Below are 18496 nucleotides of genomic sequence, written 5' to 3'. Positions count from 1 at the left end.
GACATGTGGAAGCATAGAATAATAAAACATTTGTTATTACCAATTGGTATTCACTTCATTTATACCTTCCAACTGTAAGCCAGTCTGTAAGAAAGAAGACATTTTAAAAATGAACCCCTAAATTGTATGCGAGTATGCATACCCACAAACTCCAAGATGTACAAATAACCACTTCTTCTAAACTTCATATCTGTGCCCATTTAAGAAGTACATAGTTCTCCTTGATACCCATTTTTCCTTATGCATATTTTACCATATTCACTTGTCTATACCAGGTACTCAGTGAAAAACACTGTAATGTGAAGCTCAGTTGTTGCCTCTGCGTACTTTGGGTTCTTGGAGAACCTACAAACCCTATTTAATTGTGCAACCACAAAATTCCAGCAGACATAATGGTATATTGCTTTTGCATATTGGCCATTGTGACAAAAAGTTACAGATGAAAAGTTTGTCACAAATGGCCATTTTGTCTTCCTCATTTTCAATATTTATTTATTTCTACAGTTAGTTTCTTTGAGAAATTCTTGAGGAATCTAGATATATGACCCCCTTACTGAATTTGGAATTTTGTTTATGTATCAAATCTATAGCTTTCCTGGATCACCCATGGATTTCCCATTGGTTTCTACCACAAACTTGAAATAGGTTGAGAGCACAAAAATAGGAAAAACGGGCTACCAATTTGAAAAATGCCAAAACTTTGGCAAAAAAAAGGTTTATTTATTCAGCTGTGCAAGTTCCTGAAAATGGTGACTTTGGCACAGCAAACAGTCGCTTGTTGATGCAATTTTTCTGAAAAAAAAACCAAACACTTTTATCTGAAGCACTTTTCTCCTATTTTCCACAAAAACTAAAAATATTGTTATATTTCCCCTATTTTCTTCGTTCTCTTCAGGGTAATCCACAATCTCTGGTTTTGTTTAGAATCCCCAGGATGTTGGAAAAAAAAGCATACAAATTTAGATTGCTTATCTTATATGAAAAAAAGGTTATGGAGCCCTAACCATGAACTATCCCAAGTGGACAAAAAAGGGCTCAGCATGCGTTAGAGAAAGGCCCAGCAGCTAAGGGTATAAGGATGGTGAATCTGCAAGCTTTTGGCATGCAAACTGTAGATGGCATGAGCCTGTGTCACTTGTTTACGGTGCATGTGCCCAGTGGTAAGTGTTTATGTTAAATCTGCCAGTGTTATTAATTATTGTCCAAGTTTCTGTGTCTTTTGTTTCCAGTTCAGCAATCAAGGGTTTTATAGAGCGTGACTACTTACCTGTAAGGGTTTGAATGGGGCTGGGGGGTGAGGGAGGGGGAGTGGTCCTTCTTGAAGTTCTTCCTGAATTGAGGCAGTGATGGTGATTGCCTGAGGAGCAGAGGTAGGGAGTTCCAGGTCTTAGCAGCAAGGTAGGAAAAGGATCTTCCCCCAGCGAATGTAATCAATCCGTTCATGTGCAAGTGATTGTTACTTACACTACACACCCAGGCTGTAGTTGCTTACAGTGTGCATTCACGTGTTACATATTCATGGTACATGCTCCAGATTTATTTTTGTAAAGTCCTGTGTGGCCTGTCTTTGTGTGACTTACTTACTGTGCATATGTAAGTGTTACTTGTTTAAACTGTCATCTGCTAGTTTGACTGATTTATGCTGCATGTGCCAGTATTACACGTTTCTGGTAAATGTTCAAGTATTATGTATAGGAAATGTGGCAGCTTTTGTTATTTACACTGTGCATGGCATGTGCCTGTGTTAATTGTTTATATGACGTGCCCACTGTTACATGATTATGGTGAATGTTTCAGTACTAAACGTTATGGTGCTTGCACCAGTTTTATTTGCTTATAGTGCATTATCAAATTATTTATTTAAAGGTCAAACCCAGGGTTTTGTTGTTTACATGCATTTTCAATTTATATTTCTTTACAGTGCGCTCACACCTGTTACCTATTTATGGTAAATGTCTCGGCTTTATTTATGTTAAGAATTTGAGGCATGTGCATATGTTACTTGTACATGTGCAAGTGTTAATAATTTAAATTGCATGTTATAGTGTTCCTGGCTTATACGGCAAGTATCAGTGTTACACATATAAGGCGCGTGTGCAAGTATTTATGGTGAATGTGCCAACTCTGTCATGCATATTCTACATGGCATATGCTGTGTTACATGTTTATGTTGCAAAAATGTTACCTGTTTATAGTGAATCCATCAGTGTTATTATTTATGATCCGTGTCTCAGTGTTATTTGTTTATAGTGCATATGCAAGTCTAACTTATTTGCAATGCACATCCAAGTTTTAGTTATTTCAGGTTCATGCTCCACTGTTACTTGTTTAGGGTGCATGTGCACTTCACAACAAATGCCCAAGATTTATTTATGTAAATTGTATGTGGCTGTGCCTGTTTTATTTGTTTACAATGCTATTTTAATGGTTTATAATGAATGTTCCAACTCTGGTTATATAACATTCGATTGCATGTGCCCGTATTACCAGCTTATGGTGCCTGGTCTATTAAACATTATTTTTTTAATCATACTTGTGAGTTGCATTACATTACTTTTTACTAGTGTGTTTTATGCTTTTTTCCTTACTTATGCACCATTATTTATTGTTTGTGGTACATGCACTAGTGTTAGAAATGCAGCATGTTGTATGTTTATTTAGCATGTTTTATTGGTTGCGTTCTCACACACAGCAGTGTGACCTGTATAAACAGCGGGTCTGGAGGGCTCTCACACAGTAATCACAGATTGTATTGGTGTTCCACTCCCTTGGGTCATGACCAAAGGCTATTTATTTGCCTCTGTCCCTATGTCACAGTCTCAACCATTCCGACCTTGCAGGAAGGAACCACTCCAGTAACACCCCTCCACTGGTTATCAGGGTGGGTGAACCCACCAACATATTAAAAATAACATTCCTCCTTTAACCACAAATGAAAGAAACAAAAGAAAGTAGTGATCACCAGATCACCAGTGAGACCAGAGCTAACAACCGTCATTCAGTGTAGTTAAAAGTAATTCAGACAAGATGATCTTGCCAGACGGGGTTAAAGATTATATCTCTGCATTCCTTGCCGACTGGCATCTCTCCCCTGCTTATCTTGCACACCAGCAGGAGGCGAAGTTCCTAGATCAATCGGCACAGCTGGACAACTACCTCCCTCAGCTCCGGACAGTGAGGGTCTCCCCGTTTGATTCATGTGAAACAGAAGGCTCACCAAAGAATGGCTCTTCACCTGTTGGCATTTTCACACGATCGGAGATATCAAGATATTCTCCAGATCGACTTGCCGGGGCTTGAAACCTTTAGAAGAATGAGAAATTCCTCATTATAGTCTCTCCAGCGCTCTCCGCAGTAATCATTGTGCCTTTCACTGTACGTACCCTCCAGGGATGAGGCTCAAATACTATTGTTAACTTTCCTCAGGAATGTTTATTTTTGACCAGCAAAAGCTCACCCATTTGAATTGAACTCTGCTTGGCTCTACGAGTTCAGGACATGGGGTCATTTTGTGTCCTGTGCTTCTGTAAATTCCCGACAACCTGTTGGTGCAACGCCAATGGCTTTCCCACAGAAGGATGGACATCGCCTACGGCCTGATTCATGCACATAGAACTTGGACTGGCTTGAGTACTACGAATGAGGAGTTAGACGATACTCTTGTAGAAAAGCGCAGAGAGCACAGTCCATATCATGCCTCTACATTCACTTGCGGCCACCTGGGTATGATTTTTCTGTGAGCAATGCCCCTAGATTTCACAAATTCAGTAAACGCATGACTGGAGAAAGGGGGGCCTTTGTCAGTACGCAATTCCTTAAATAGGCCATGGGAAGCCATAATCTTCTCCAGACGAGGTATGGTTTGACTGGCAGTGGTGAACCCAATGATCTCAACCTCAGGGTACTTTGAAAAATCATCGATGACTACTAACATGTGCCGACCATGAGGAAGACTATCAAATTCAGTGCTGGCCAGTTGTCAGACAAATGGCGGGATATCTTCTGTGATGATAGGAGCAGATGAGTCAGCAGGGCTGGCAGCTTGGCACAAGGAGCACTGATGTACAGTCTGTTCCAATAGGGCATCAATATTAGGAAACCACACTTTGCATCTCAACCAAGATTTGGTCTTGATGACCCCTTGATGCCAAGTGTGAGAAGTCCACCACTCGTTGTAGGATGCAGGGACCAGTAAGCGAAAACCCCTCGTGAGACAGCCTTCCGGGGACAACACAAGTTCCATGTGAACATTATGCAGCAAGGTTAACATTAACTTTGCATTCTCCGTGCAATATATGGTCTTGTCCAGTAAGGTGCACCACCTTTTGGACCCCACAGCCGATATGCCCAGTTGGATACACTCATCAGCCAAAGTAGCTTTGATGATCTCCTCCAGAGAGATGGGGAGTGGGCAGGGGCGTTCAACAACAAAACGTACATCTTCCACGTCATGTTCTTTGTTTTCCATTGTAGACATGGCATGACGGGATAGGTAGTCAGCAGGGTTCTAAGAACCTTGGCGAAAAATCACTGTAAAATAATAGTCTTGCAATAGTAAAATCCATTTATCAATGTGAGGTGGGGGTTTGCAGGATTATATCATGAACAAAGAGATAAGGGGTTCGTGGTCAGTGTGTACCAGGAAAGCCTGGACGTACAGATACAGATGAAAATGAAGTCATCCCCAATGCACGGCAATGGCTTCTTTCTCTATGTGAGAATAGCGTTGCTCGCTTTCAGTCAGCTCTCAGCTGGCATAGGCCACAGGAGCCCACCACCCATTTATCTATTCCTAGGATAGCACTGCTCCGAGACCCGTGGGACTGGCATCAACAGATAGCTCAGAATCTTTGGCTGGGTCAATGTAGACCAAGGTCCCATCAGCCGACAATACTAATTTTGTGGCCTGGAATGTTTCCCCCGGATTTGGCTGTGTTAGCTTTTGTCAACTCTCACAAGGGGGCAGTGAGATTTCAGATGAATCGGCCACAGTATGCAACCATATCAAGAAAACTTCTCACCCCAGTCACAGTGGTGGGAGCTGGGGCAGCCTGTATGTCCTGGACTTTGACAGGATCCAGTAATAGTCCTTCGTGGTAGAAATGATAACCAAAGAAGGATATTTCTTTTTGGTGAAAGGTACACTTTTCTCGATGAAGTGTTAGACCATTCTCTTTGAGGCATTGAAATGTGGCTCTCAAACAATCAAGGTGTTCTTCAAGCATTGGAGCGTGGACCAGAATGTCATCTCTAATGTTGAGGACTCTATCTAGTCCAGCCAGTACACTTCGGATGGTGTCCTGAGAAAGTTTGGCTGCACTAAAGAGTCTAAAACTGAGATGTTTGTACTTTCTCCATCCTATATGAGTGGAGAATGTAGTGATCACTCGAGATTCTGGGTCCAACATCAGCTGATGATAACCAGCCCTTAAGTTCATCTTTGAGAACCATTTTAATCTACAAACTTAAGACATTTTTTCGTCGACGGTTGGTGTCAATTGATGCTCTCGTTTGATAGCCAGATCAGGTAGGCTTTTATCGACACATATTCTGACTTCTCCTGGTTGTTTGGGTTTGCGAGCTATGACAATTGGGGACACCCATGGAGTCGGGCCTTCCACCTCCTCAATGATATATGCCTGTTCCAGCTTGATCAATTCTTCCTCCATCTTTGGGCTGAGGTGAAAGGCGACCCTCAGGTGTGTCAAGGCCACTGGCTGGATCAAATCATCAATGTGTAGGCCTATCAAACGTATTTTGAGGCATCCTATGACCTCAAAAAATGACAAAAATTGAGTCACCAGATCCTACAAAGCTTACCTGGTGTATGCTGAAAGCAAAAATGACGAGTTGAAGGCGCTGTGCCATCCGACAACTTAGTAGCATCACGGGGCCTCCTTTTGTGACATATACTTTGACACGAGTCGAGCGAGATTCTTGAACAATTTCGGTTGTAAATACCCCCTCTAGAGGAAGAGGAGAAGTGGATCCATAGGTGAACATCTTCATAGTGGTGGCTCTTAGGGTGGGTTGTACAGGAAGAATGTACATCAGGGACTAGGCCATGATGTTGATGGGGGCCAAAGTATCGACCAGCATCTGTACTTGATGTTCACCCAGGAGAACACTGCATCTCAGAATGTGCTTTTGGGGCGTCCATCAGGTTGCATGGCATATATCACGTGAACGGCATCTTCAGCGCCATCAGCATCGATATTATCTTCATCCGCTGGGGTATCTGTTGTGTGTCTGAAGGGCATTAACTGGTTTAGGCTTCTGACCTTTTGGTAGCATCGACAAACGACAGGCCTTGGTGAAAAGGTTACATTTAATGCACGCTGAGCATCACTTCCCTTGTGCCGGGCAGGCCCCTTGGTGTGGGTAGGGACCTCCTGTTCAATAGAGGATGTCTACGACACAAGATTGTATCTGTAAAGATCTATTTCATAAGGCACATGACATCAACCCCTATCAACCACAATCCAGCCTGTAACTGCCAGGTCAACGTTTCCACACAGAACACAAGGCAGATAGAACCCCAACACATTATGCTATGACATAGTTACAATTCCTAACATAATACGTAACCATAGCACCTCTGCATCCATAACAAGTCTTAGATGCTGTTTTCATATTGCTACAGGACTTCCTCCTGTCAGGGTTTCTGACAGTTACTGTATTGACCTGTTCTGCTTTGTCCTGGTGCTGTAGTGCCGCCTCCATATCAGCTGCTCCATATTGCATAATTCTTTCAACCTACTTAAGATTAACATTTCTGCCATGGGCATTCCTGGAACATGGAGGATATTTTCTCTGAGTTTTGTTGCTGAACAACCCTGAATAAATTGAGCTTGGATTTCATTATTTTCATCTGGTAGGGTGCCGGTGCTAGCTATCCCCTTCAGGTGGGCATAAGAGCTATCAACGGATTCATCTGGTAGTTCCCTGGCTGAGATAGTAGGAAATGTTCATAGTCGGGATTTGCCAGGGGTTCAAAATAGGCAGTTAACACTCATTTGAACGTGGTGCACATGCAAGGTGGTCCATTTTTGGCGACTTACTTTCGCAGTTCATGTATGGCAGGCCCACCCAGTTGTAGAACATTGTGGCGTCATCTGTCCACATTTAGGTCAAGAGCCGCAAAGTAGGTACTCCAGACGTTCTACCCAGTACTTCCATCTTGCAGCATGAGCGGACAAGGTACCATCAATCAGAAATGGCTCTACAAGCGGTATAGCAGTCATGTTGGTTGTTCAGGACAGTGAATATGGGTGTATAAATGTGACACACCCCACTCACTCTTCTTCCATCACCAACAGAGGGTTGCAGACAGTGCTTGATCTCAGAAGGACCAGAGGCCTGCAGGGCAGGTGCAGGAAGCACGAGGGCCACCTAGGGGAGCCCAACCACATGCAGGGCGGGCAGCTAACAGACCCATATCAGGGCGTCCCAGGCCAGGAAGAGGAGGAGAACAAAAGAAAAACACACGCTAACGGCGTGCAGGAAACCATAGGACTGCTCCACCAGCAGGATGGCCAGGATGTGCTCCAAGCTGGCAGCAGGGCAGCGACACACCTCAAGCAGCAAGGCCCCACCAGGGAGCAGCCAAGAGGGGCGGATCAACACAGCCAGGCGTATGCGTACAGACAGCGATCAGGCTGGAGCAGGAAGCCGAATGGCTGATGCACCTCTGCAGGAGTTGCTTTGACAGAGCCAGCAGCATGATACAGCAAGGCTAGAGAGGCCGGCACCACGGGTCATAGTAATGCAGGTAACGCCCAGGAATCGCAGAGTTGAGGCAGTTGGTTCAGACCACATCATTGCCAGTTGTTGCATGCACACACATGGCAGTGCGGCCTGCGTATGAAGAGTGGTTCTGGAGGGCTCTCATTCAATAACCACAGGAGATTGTATTGGTGCTCCACTGCCTTTGGCCATAACCGCAAGGTCATGACTGCAAGGCTCATTGTTCCCTAGGTCACGGTCTCAACTATTCGGACCTGATGGGAAGGGACAACTCTAATAACACCCCCCCCCACTGGTTAACAGGGTGGGTGAACCCACAAACACAATAAACAGAACATTAATGTTGCTTGCTGATGGTGCCCAAGCCAGCCTTACTTGCTGAAGGTGCATGTTTTAGGATTACTTATTCGTGGTGCACATTGCACAATTACTTTCTAATGTTGCATGTGCCAGTGGTACAGGCGAATCGTGCATTTGTTAGTGTTGCTTGCTATTGTATTTTCCAGAGTTGCTTGATCATAGTGCACTTACCAGCGTACTTTAAGTATGGCGTCTGTTTTAGCATTTTTTGGTCTTTGGTTCATTTGTCTCAATAACTTTCTGTGGATATGTCAGCATACTTACATTCACAGTTTAGACGTTTGGAAGTGAAAACCTTGCTATGAAGGCGCAGCACTTTGTACATAAGCAATCAGAAGCACTTTCAGAAAATGTACCTGGTAGAGGTGAGTGGTCCAGTCTAGGACCAATGGGAGTCAGACTTTTCCTTAGTAAAGGCAGCTAAAATATTGTTTGGAAGATGTGTATTTTTTGACTCTCTCTGAATAGGAATACAAATGAGGCAAAGGATTCCCAGACTGCCTTGTAAGCCCTGGGCTGGTAGCTGGGAAAGTCGTGTTTTGTAATATGTTTTACATCACTTAGTGTCCTATCTGGTGACGTCGTGGTTTTGTGTGTTGCCTCGGCTTTTTGTGGGGATAATTGTTTCTCCCAGAGAGAATAACATGTTGGTCATAACTGCCTTGTAAATGGCATTAGATGTTTTAAAGATGATGCATGCCAGAAGGGGAACACAATGTGGTTCTGATATTTTTTTTATTTTGTTTTATTTAAAACAGTTAAAAAGTGCAGCAAACATCCTTACAAGGGTAGTTTGGTGCAGAAAGACAGTGACTTAATACAATAGCACAAATAGAAGGGTCAAATATTTACAGAGAACATTCAACTTTTAAGTAGCTTTCTGAATTTCAGCAAGTTTTATTTAATGCGTAAAAGAAGAGGAGGCCTACTCCATCTCAGTGCTGCAATACTTCCCCAAGGATTTTCAGTCAATGGTTAGGAACAACTAGCCTACATTTGTTCAAAGATCGGAACAAGCAGGAATGGGTGTAACATTTGAATCTCGAGCATGGAGGTGACTTTGAACCACTTGCCGACATTTGTTCAAAGATCTGAACAGGCTGGAAGTGGTGCACAATTTGACTCACGAGCACAGAGGTGACTTTTCTATAAGCATGGGCGGAAAATCCGTTTCGCTCGCGGATTTTGCGGATTTTCGGTAAATTCGCAATCCGCGAGATTCGCGAATCTCCCGCAAAATCCGCAAATCCGCGAGCAGCGGTTTTTATGGCTTGCTCACACTGTTCGCGTGAGTTCGCGGCTTCCCAGTACAACTTCGCGCCCCGCGAATAAGCGCAAAATTGCAGAAATACGATCTTAGCAAAACTGAAACTACTTACCAGGTTCAAAAGTTCAGGCTCATCATTAGTAGCCATTTCCTGTAGTGCTTCCTGAGGGGCCCCTCCAGAGTTCAGTTGCCAGTTGCAACTATTATGTGACCCTGCTCTGAACCTCAGAATAGTTACACATATGCCACAAAAGTCCTGAATTACAGCTAAGGGAGACAAGCAGGAGCCAGGCTGGAAGTTCAAATCCATTAATCAGCCCCTAATTCATTATTGTCAGTTGGGGCAGGGCAGGTGTTGTAACTAATTTTGCAACAATGAAAGCACTTAGCAAGTGCAAAAGATCACTAATCAGGAAGCACTAAGGAAGCAGGTGCCAGCTAAAAAAATATTCTGTGACACATTAATCAGCCCCAAATTAATTCAGGTCACTTGAGGCAGGGAAGGTGTGCTTGCTTTGCCACAATAATGTACACTGACTGGACAACCAGAGGGTGCTGTGATGAAACAGAGGGTGGCATGGGTGGGCCAGAGGGTGGCATGAGTAGTCAGAGAGTGGCAGTGGTGACAGAGAGTGGCAGTGATGAAGAAGAGTGTCCCAAACAGGCTGGACACGTAGAAACAACAAGTTCGCGAAACTTGCGACCCGACAGGTAAGTTCGCGTTTGCGAAATTGTACAAAACCCTCGCGAACTCGCAGAAACCCGCGCGAACCCCCCCAAAAAAATCCGCAAATTCACGAGAATTCGCGGATTTTGCGAATTGCGAGTTCGCAAATCCGCAAAATTCGCGAACGCGAGATTCGCAAAATTCGCCCATGCTTACTTTTCTAGAGTATATACTTCTTTATGTATTAGGCAGAGTGGTTTAAAAAGGATATGATCCTTTACTGACAGTCCTTGGACAGTAGCCATCATCGGAGTAGGTGAACTTGTTGATGTAAGCCACACACTAATCAGGCAGCATCGTTTTGAATAAGCTGTAACTTTTGGATTGAGGAGGCTGTATTACAGTAGTCCAGGCGAGACAAAACAAAAGCATAAATTAATTGAATTTTCTGTGGTGGAAAGATAAATAGATTATTTAGAAGACTGTATGTCTTGGAAGTAAAGAATTGACTTGACTAGACTTGAGTGTTTGCTTTAATGTATTATGTTGGAAAAGGCAAGACTTAGTCACAGAGCCGTAATCTTCTCCACTAGAGTACGTGCTGGGTTAATGTTTAGATCAAGATGTTTCTCCACAGAGGCAAGGTTCTAGCCAGGACTGCAATTTCCCAGATGTATTCCCCACATTGTAAAGTTTGTGTTGCATGTAGATGTACGCTGCCATGAGATTATTTTCTGGCCCATCTCTATATGCCCGATGTTTCAGGTCAAGCATTCCCTCCGTATTGCCGAGCTTGTTCTCTAAGCTTAGAAGTTCTGCCTCAAAGTGGATCACTTGGCTCTGTTTTTTATCTGTCTACCACTATAACTGCTTGTCCCCTTATCACCATTTTGGTGGCTTCCCTGAGCATGACTTATGGAGTCCACTGTCTTATTATTTTCTTGGAAATAGAGTTTTGTTGCCTTCTTGAGTTTTCCCATTATGTCTTTATTCTTAAAATACCATGGATCTATGGGAGTAATTCTATTTGTCCCCCTCTCTCTACTCTGTAGTTCAACAAACACTGTAGAGTGGTCCGAGATTCCCCTCACTAGGCGGCTATCTCTTTCAAACTTTCCTATATGTAGGCATTGTGTCTGCAAGTAGTCTATGCGCGAGGATCTATTGTGTGCTCCGGAGGGTTCTGTGTAGAGCCTGTGCTGTGGATTGTGGTCTCGTCAAATTCCATCAAGTACTAGTGCCTCCAGGAAGTGCAGGAGGGGCAGAGTGTCCTTTGGCAGTCTTTATTGGTTTCCCTGTCCTACTCTTTTCTGATTACTGTGTTGAAATAGCCTCCCATGACTAGGGTTCCTGAGGGGGAGGCTCAGGAGCATCACGCTCAGGTTTTGCAGGGCCTGGGTATGTAGCTTTGGGAGACATATACTGAGCATAGATTCAGTGTCAGGCCTTCTCGGGTCCCCTTCTGTACAACAAATCTACCCTGGGGCTTGTACCACGTCTCTCTGAGGATGAATCGAGAGAACATTTTATGAAGCAGCCCTACTCCTCACGAATCAGACGAATAACATGAGCATTCCAGCATTGTGCATTCATATCTATTGATTGCTTTGCAATGATTACCTTTAAGGCAAATGTCTTGCACCATGACTATGTCCTGGGACTGATCCTTACGGTACTTAAGCCTTATTCCCTGTTCAACTCAATTGCCCAAGCCATTTACATTCCAGGGCACAAAATGTAATATACTGGAGACAGACATGTCATGGTTACATTTGTGAGACCTATGGATTTAGTAATAACAGAGCTCAGTTTCCATAGCGACTGACCCATCCAGTTGGTAAATGGGTCATCACCCTCATTTCCATAACGTTGATTGTGGCCTTATACACTACCCATAAACCATAAACAAATCTCCCAATTTCTCCCTTCTTTTGGGAGCCACATATTTATTGTTTCATAAGAGAGACAAGTGGCACCACGCTGAGTTTTCCTGGTAGTGTGTATACCTAAGAAGAGGGTGTGGTGTTGACGTTTAGTCCAAGACATTAGGTGTTATTATTGAGTTGTTGTGCAGATCCATCCATGTTCAGGTGGGAGAGCCGCACAATGATTTCAGGTTGTCTTGGAGCTGTTGTTGTCTCGGATGATTTTGGTCTTAATCAGGTTTAGTTTCACACAGGCATTAGACATCCTTGTGAAGATTAGGGCAAGGGGGCGTTAGAACCTGATGACATCACTGCTTGTAGATACTTTCATGTAGAGTTCTGTCTTGTCAACAAATTGGTGAGGATCTAAGGCTAGTAGAAATAATCCAAGGGGCTCAAGGTAAACATTAGAGTGCACGACAGAAAGGATAAATACTTGGGGCAATCATCAGGTCATTAGCATTTGCCTGGATATTGATGTGTTCATCCGGAGGAATTAATGTCTTTAAAGTGATAGGAGGGAAACAGAGTAACACGTTATTGAAAAGTCTAGTGGTTATTGATAAAATGTTTATCATGGGCTGGGGATCAATGGTGTCACATACAATTCAGAAATTAAGGTGTCAGAGATTGCCATTGTCTTTGATGAGAATTGTATTATCCAGAACCTGCGCAGTTATTGTTTTTTTAACAGCAGAAAGAACTGAAGGCTGACAGGCAGTCCAATTGGAATAAATTGGTGTTAATTTACTTGGGCAGTTGGAGGGTGGATGCCTTCTTTGTTATATTTTTGAGAAATGGTACAAGAATGAGCGACTGATATTTGACAAGGCAATCAGAGTCAAGATGGGTTTTTGTTTGGTTTTGGAAAATCTGTGCAGAAGATGCCTTCTTTGATTTCTTCTACAGCGAGAACTTTTATGATGGTGGCTAAGGGAACATTACTTTCTTAAGTATTAGCTTGGTGGGTGCTGAGAATATCGTTATGGTTGATAGGTATTAGAAATTTGAAATTGTCCATTTCGGTGTGATCCGAGGAGTAAGGGAATGGGTGGTGTTAATTTGATGGTGGTGTTATTCTTTGATTTATTAGATTCGTTAGTGAAGGCTTGCTTGATGTTGTAATTGTCATTTGAGTGAGAAGTGAGGTGGTCTGGGGATAAAACCATGTAAATGCAGACAACTTTGTAATTTGCTATGTTTCCGCTTGAGGTTCCAGTAATGTATGATTACTTTTTGACAGTGTATGTACCATGGTTTGTCCAAGCCATTTGCTACTTTACCATGCTAATCTGCAAGTGCAGTGTCACCTTTTGATTGTGCATGTGCCAACATTACATACCTATGGTACATGGGTCAGTGCTACTTCTTTTTGGTGTATATCCAGCATTCCAAGTTTATGAATCATGTGCCATGATTATTTACCTGTAGTGAATGTACCTATGTTACTTGCTTTTCAGGCATTTGCCATGCTGACTTGCTTGTTTTGCTTGCTGTCAGGCATTTGCCATGCTGACATGCTTGTGCTGCATTTTTCAGTTTCCTGACATATGGTTCATCAAAGTGACGGGCTTGTATTGAATGAGCCAATGTTACTGGTTTGTGTTGTGTGTGTGACTATATTTTGCTTGTAGTATATGTGCCAAAGTACCAAACCTATGGTGCTTCAATGTTGCTTGTTTGTTATGCAAGAGATCCTGTTAACTGCTTGTCATGTATTAGTCAGTTTCACTTGCTTTTGGTGTATGTATGTGGTAGAGTCAGTCAATGATGGTACATCAGTATTACTTTTATTTGGTATATGTACCAATCTTGCTTGTAGTGCATGCACCATGTTTAATGGTGGTTCATATGCTTGGGTAACATGTCTGTTTTGTATGTGCCAGTGCACATTGGGTGTAGTGCATCAGAGCTACATCTTTGTAGAACATTAGCCCATTCTACCTGCTTCTGATGCAAATGCCAGTGTTGTTTGCATGCAATTTATGTACCTGTCTTATTTGATTATGGTGCAGGCACCAGTGTTACTTGCTTATGATCCTTGCAGACTACTTGTTTATGTTCCAATATTAGTTGTTTATGGGGCATCAGAGTTAGTTTCTCATGGTGCCTGTTCCAGGATTCCTTAGGGCCTATTTCCTGGCATAATGTGATTATTGTGCTTGTTAAAGTGTTATTCAAAAATGCCTCAAGTGTCAGTATCAATTATGGTGCCTTTGTCAATGTTACATGCCTGCCATGCATATATAAGCATTACTCACTCGCAGTCCTTTGCTTTGCAGACTTGTATGGATCTTAGCTGACTGCGTTGTCCCTTAACTGATTTTATGGATCTAAACTGACTGCGTAATCCGTTCACTGAAGTGATTTTATAACTGTCTAGAGAGTTATTTGACCTGCTTTGCATTCTCCTTTACCGATTATACCACTTTGCTCTAAAGATCATTTTTTTAGTTTCGCATATTATATTACCTAAAGGAATTTCACAAAACGATAACCTGTTAGAAACAGAAGTATTTTTCATCTTTAGTTCTGGCGTTAGCCAGGATCGTTTGATTTCAGTAAATATATATATATATATATATATATATATATATATATATATATATATATATATATATATATATATATATATATATATATATATATATATATATATATATATATATATATATATATAAAATATAATGATTGACATTAGATTTCTGCCAGTACTCTTCTTCCATGGGTCTGTTATTGTGTCGATCGCATTTGTCTTCCACCCACTATAGCACACAGCATGGGGCAGCCCACTTCAGCCGTTGGTTAACCTCACTATCAGTGATCGCATTCTTCTCTTTCACAAGGAGTACATCTGTGTTCTTCTGAAACCAAAACATGCTTCTGTTTTTTCATTTCTTTTTTTTATTATATATATTGACAACTCCCACAACGTTTTCTAAAAACCATTTCAAAACAGAACAAACACCTAGCCAAAAAGCAGACAGCCAACGGTAATTTAATTGTCTGTGTGATTAACATAAAGTACAATGGTTCAAACCAAAATTATTCAAAATTTGATTATGCATACACAACAGAACTAGTGATTGTAACTGATGTGATTACCAAAAGCAATATACAGGTTTAAGGTACAAGAAATTGTTAACTTCCAGCACATACCACATACCCATATGAGTATTGCACAGGAAAAGGTGTGAAGAGACCCTCATGTAAAAAAACAAAAAAACAAATAACAGTGACTAAACAGTGCATAAAAGATACAGCGGTATGTTGGTATACAGACAACTGCACAGTTGTTAGTCTGTTAAAAGAGGCCCATTGCTCCTGTATATGTGTCAATCATGAGATATCAATCAGTTTGTCTGTAGTATATGTCAATGACATTCCAACTCCTAAAACAATTCAAGGGTCTCAACAGGGCATAGGAATGCCTGGGCAACTTATGGGGATGCAGAACTCAAATGTAGGAACATTTGAAGAGGAAAACCCTTAGGTAAGCTTTGAAGAACAACATGCAGACCATGATCCAGAATAGTCTCACACACGAGCAACTGATTGATAAGAATTCTAAATGGGGAAAAAAAAGATTCCCTCATATCAGGAAGTTGGTATTTGCCTCTGCTGTTTCCAAAGATGTCGGTATATCCAGAGTTGGAATAGACGCCTCACTCACTTATCGTGAAATGCTTCATCATCTGCACCTATCCACATCCTAGTGAGATGGTACCACCAGGGTGGACTCAACCAAACATGGAATGGGAGTTCTTGTATAAAGTCAAGATGGACATGCAGGGATCCAGAAGATTGATTGGTTAAAAATACCTATAGATATACCCAAAGATTCTTCTTTATTTTGGGGGTACCTGGGGTATATAAAATTGTGAATTTTTAGGGTTCTATGGAATATAATTGTTCAATTATACCCTTCTTGCCAACATGCTTCGGCCCAACCCAAGAGCCTGATCAGGTTTGGGGCCTTCGTCAGGACTACATTTTGTGTATCCCTGCTCTCTCTTGTGCACGTACACCATGCACATTCGTGAGGCCTCACGCTCTCACCTGTCTTGATCTTTTTCCGTATGACTTTCATCTAGATTTTTATTCCAAGGGTCATGCGGTTCATGCAGGTGGTGCCGTCTTGTAGTCAACATTCTTCAAAGATCGAACACCGCAGAATTACCTCAGTACTTTGAAACGCAAACTGCCACCGGGTGATCCAGAATAATCACCCCAGTGTAAAAGTAAGTTAAAAATACTTACAGGTATTGAAACCTGGTGAGAATGACAAGAAAACTAATGTAAAGAAAGAAGAACACATCTATGGATTTAAGTAAGTGTAGGGAAGGGAGAATGGCCAAACAGCATGTGCAGAAAACTAGTTTATTCCAATAACTAGAGGTCCACAGGAAACACAGCAAAACAGCTTCACCACTCAGCTCCGTTTCCATCACCTGATCACCACCAACATTTCAGCCCCAAATACCCTTACCTCATCATGAATGGAACATCAAAGAGATTCCATTCTACTCTTAAGTATAACATAATACAACAGTAAACAATAAGTGAATCAGAGACTATCTTACATGTAGTAGTATTGGATAATTACCCAGACTGCTCAATTGTGACTAAGTCATTGGAGTAGGGCCACAAAGACCAAAGATAAGGCCTGAAAAGAAGTGTCAATGATGAGCGACAGTGGAGCACAGTAACAATGCACCGTCACTCTCAAGTCGAAAGCTCTGCAACACGAGCACACCAATATCAAAGAAGGCAGCCCGTGAGAGTGATTCTTGAAATGCATTGTTTTTTAAAAACAGACAATCAGACAAGAATGAGGTAAAGAACGCACATGTGTTCCAGCTGAGTTTAGCAGATCAGAGGAAGGGCCCAAGATTGGAGACGTCAAAATACACATATTCGAATGTGAAATGGGCTGAGAGTCTACTAAAATATAAGAATTTGGCAACAAGATAACAATTGTAGAGGGAAATAGTTGCACTAATTTAAGAGTTAATCCAGAAAGAAACATATGTTTTACACCAAGAAGACCATTCATTGTGTAGGTATGAAACAAATATGAATCACGGCAACATCATAATTATGCAGAAACAATTAAAATGGCAATCATCTGTGAGTGAAAGGGTAGTCCAAGCACCTTCCACATTTATAATGCTCTCTGACTGGTGCCAAACCTCAGTTTTGTGTACTGATGTTATTGGGTTTGTTGCATCTGTCACTAGCATGAGCAACATGGACAGTGACATCCATTTTTATGCTGCCTACCTACTGCCACAAGCTGCTATCAGGGGAATTTTGACCCCGCATTAACCGGCTGAGCCTTCCTACACGGCCGCAACCACCGTCACGACCTGCTGACCGGAACTACATGCCCTAGTGTGCCTCGGGGTTGCGCACAGCAGGCTGTCACTGCAAGCGCCCGGAGGCTCTTACATCTATGAGGCACCTCCCGCGGCGCGGGACATCCATTTTTATACTGCCTACCTGCTGCCACAAGCTGCTATTGGGGGAATTTTGACCCCGCTCCAGGACCGGCCGAGCCTTCCTACACGGCCGCAACGACCGTCATGACCTGCCGACTGGAACTACGTGCCCCAGTGTGCCTTGGGGTTGAGCACAGCAGGGTGTCACTGCAAGCGCCCGTAGGCGCTTAAATCTACGAGGCACCTCCGTTGGCGCGGGACATCCATTTTTATGCTGCCTACCTGCTACCACAAGCTGCTATCGCTGGAATTTTGACCCCGCATCAGGACCGGCTGAGCCTTCCTACACAGCCGCAACCACCGTCACGACCTGTTGACCGGAACTACATGCCCCAGTGTGCCTCGGGGTCGCGCACAGCAGGCTGTCACTGCAAGCGCCCGGAGGCGCTTAAATCTACGAGGCACCTCCCGTGGCGCTGGACGCGCGAGGGTGTGCCCGGGCGAAGCCCAGGCCAAGAGCGGGCCCGTCCTTGACCAAGGAGGCCGGGCTGGGCCAACCCCTTTTCAACACAGGATTTTCTAGTAAGACATTCTAGTAAGATTTATTTTCCCAGCAGTTGGCCTGTTGCATTGACTCATATAAGCTTGGACTGTATACTAGTAAAACGATTATCGGTCTATGTTATAAGACCTTATAATTGGTTAACATTCTGGTATATATAGATAGGGGAAATGATCTCACGATCAGGCAAAGGTAGGAACACAACAGCGGGAGGGAGCGTTACAGGGACAGTAGATCAGTTTATAACCAGGGCTGCCACAATTCTAGAACATGAGATAGCAATAACTGAGCGTCGCCTGTCGTTGGAACCCCTTTACAATAAACGTTCCTCTTTGGGATTTTTTCAGTTATCCACTATTACAACGAAACATGGTATAAATAAGAATCCCAATGATGCAAGCACTAATCGCTTCGAGCAGCAAGCACTGGTGGCACCCCTAAAATTAAGTAGGGAGACTATTCGAGCTGATTCGAGTACTGATTCTCCTTTAGAAATTATTGCTGAATAGTCCGCTTCACGCGTCTCTC

Source organism: Lissotriton vulgaris, chromosome 6, assembly GCF_964263255.1.
Source record: "Lissotriton vulgaris chromosome 6, aLisVul1.2, whole genome shotgun sequence".
In the NCBI taxonomy this organism is placed as follows: domain Eukaryota; kingdom Metazoa; phylum Chordata; class Amphibia; order Caudata; family Salamandridae; genus Lissotriton; species Lissotriton vulgaris.
This window is presented reverse-complemented; position numbering follows the sequence as displayed.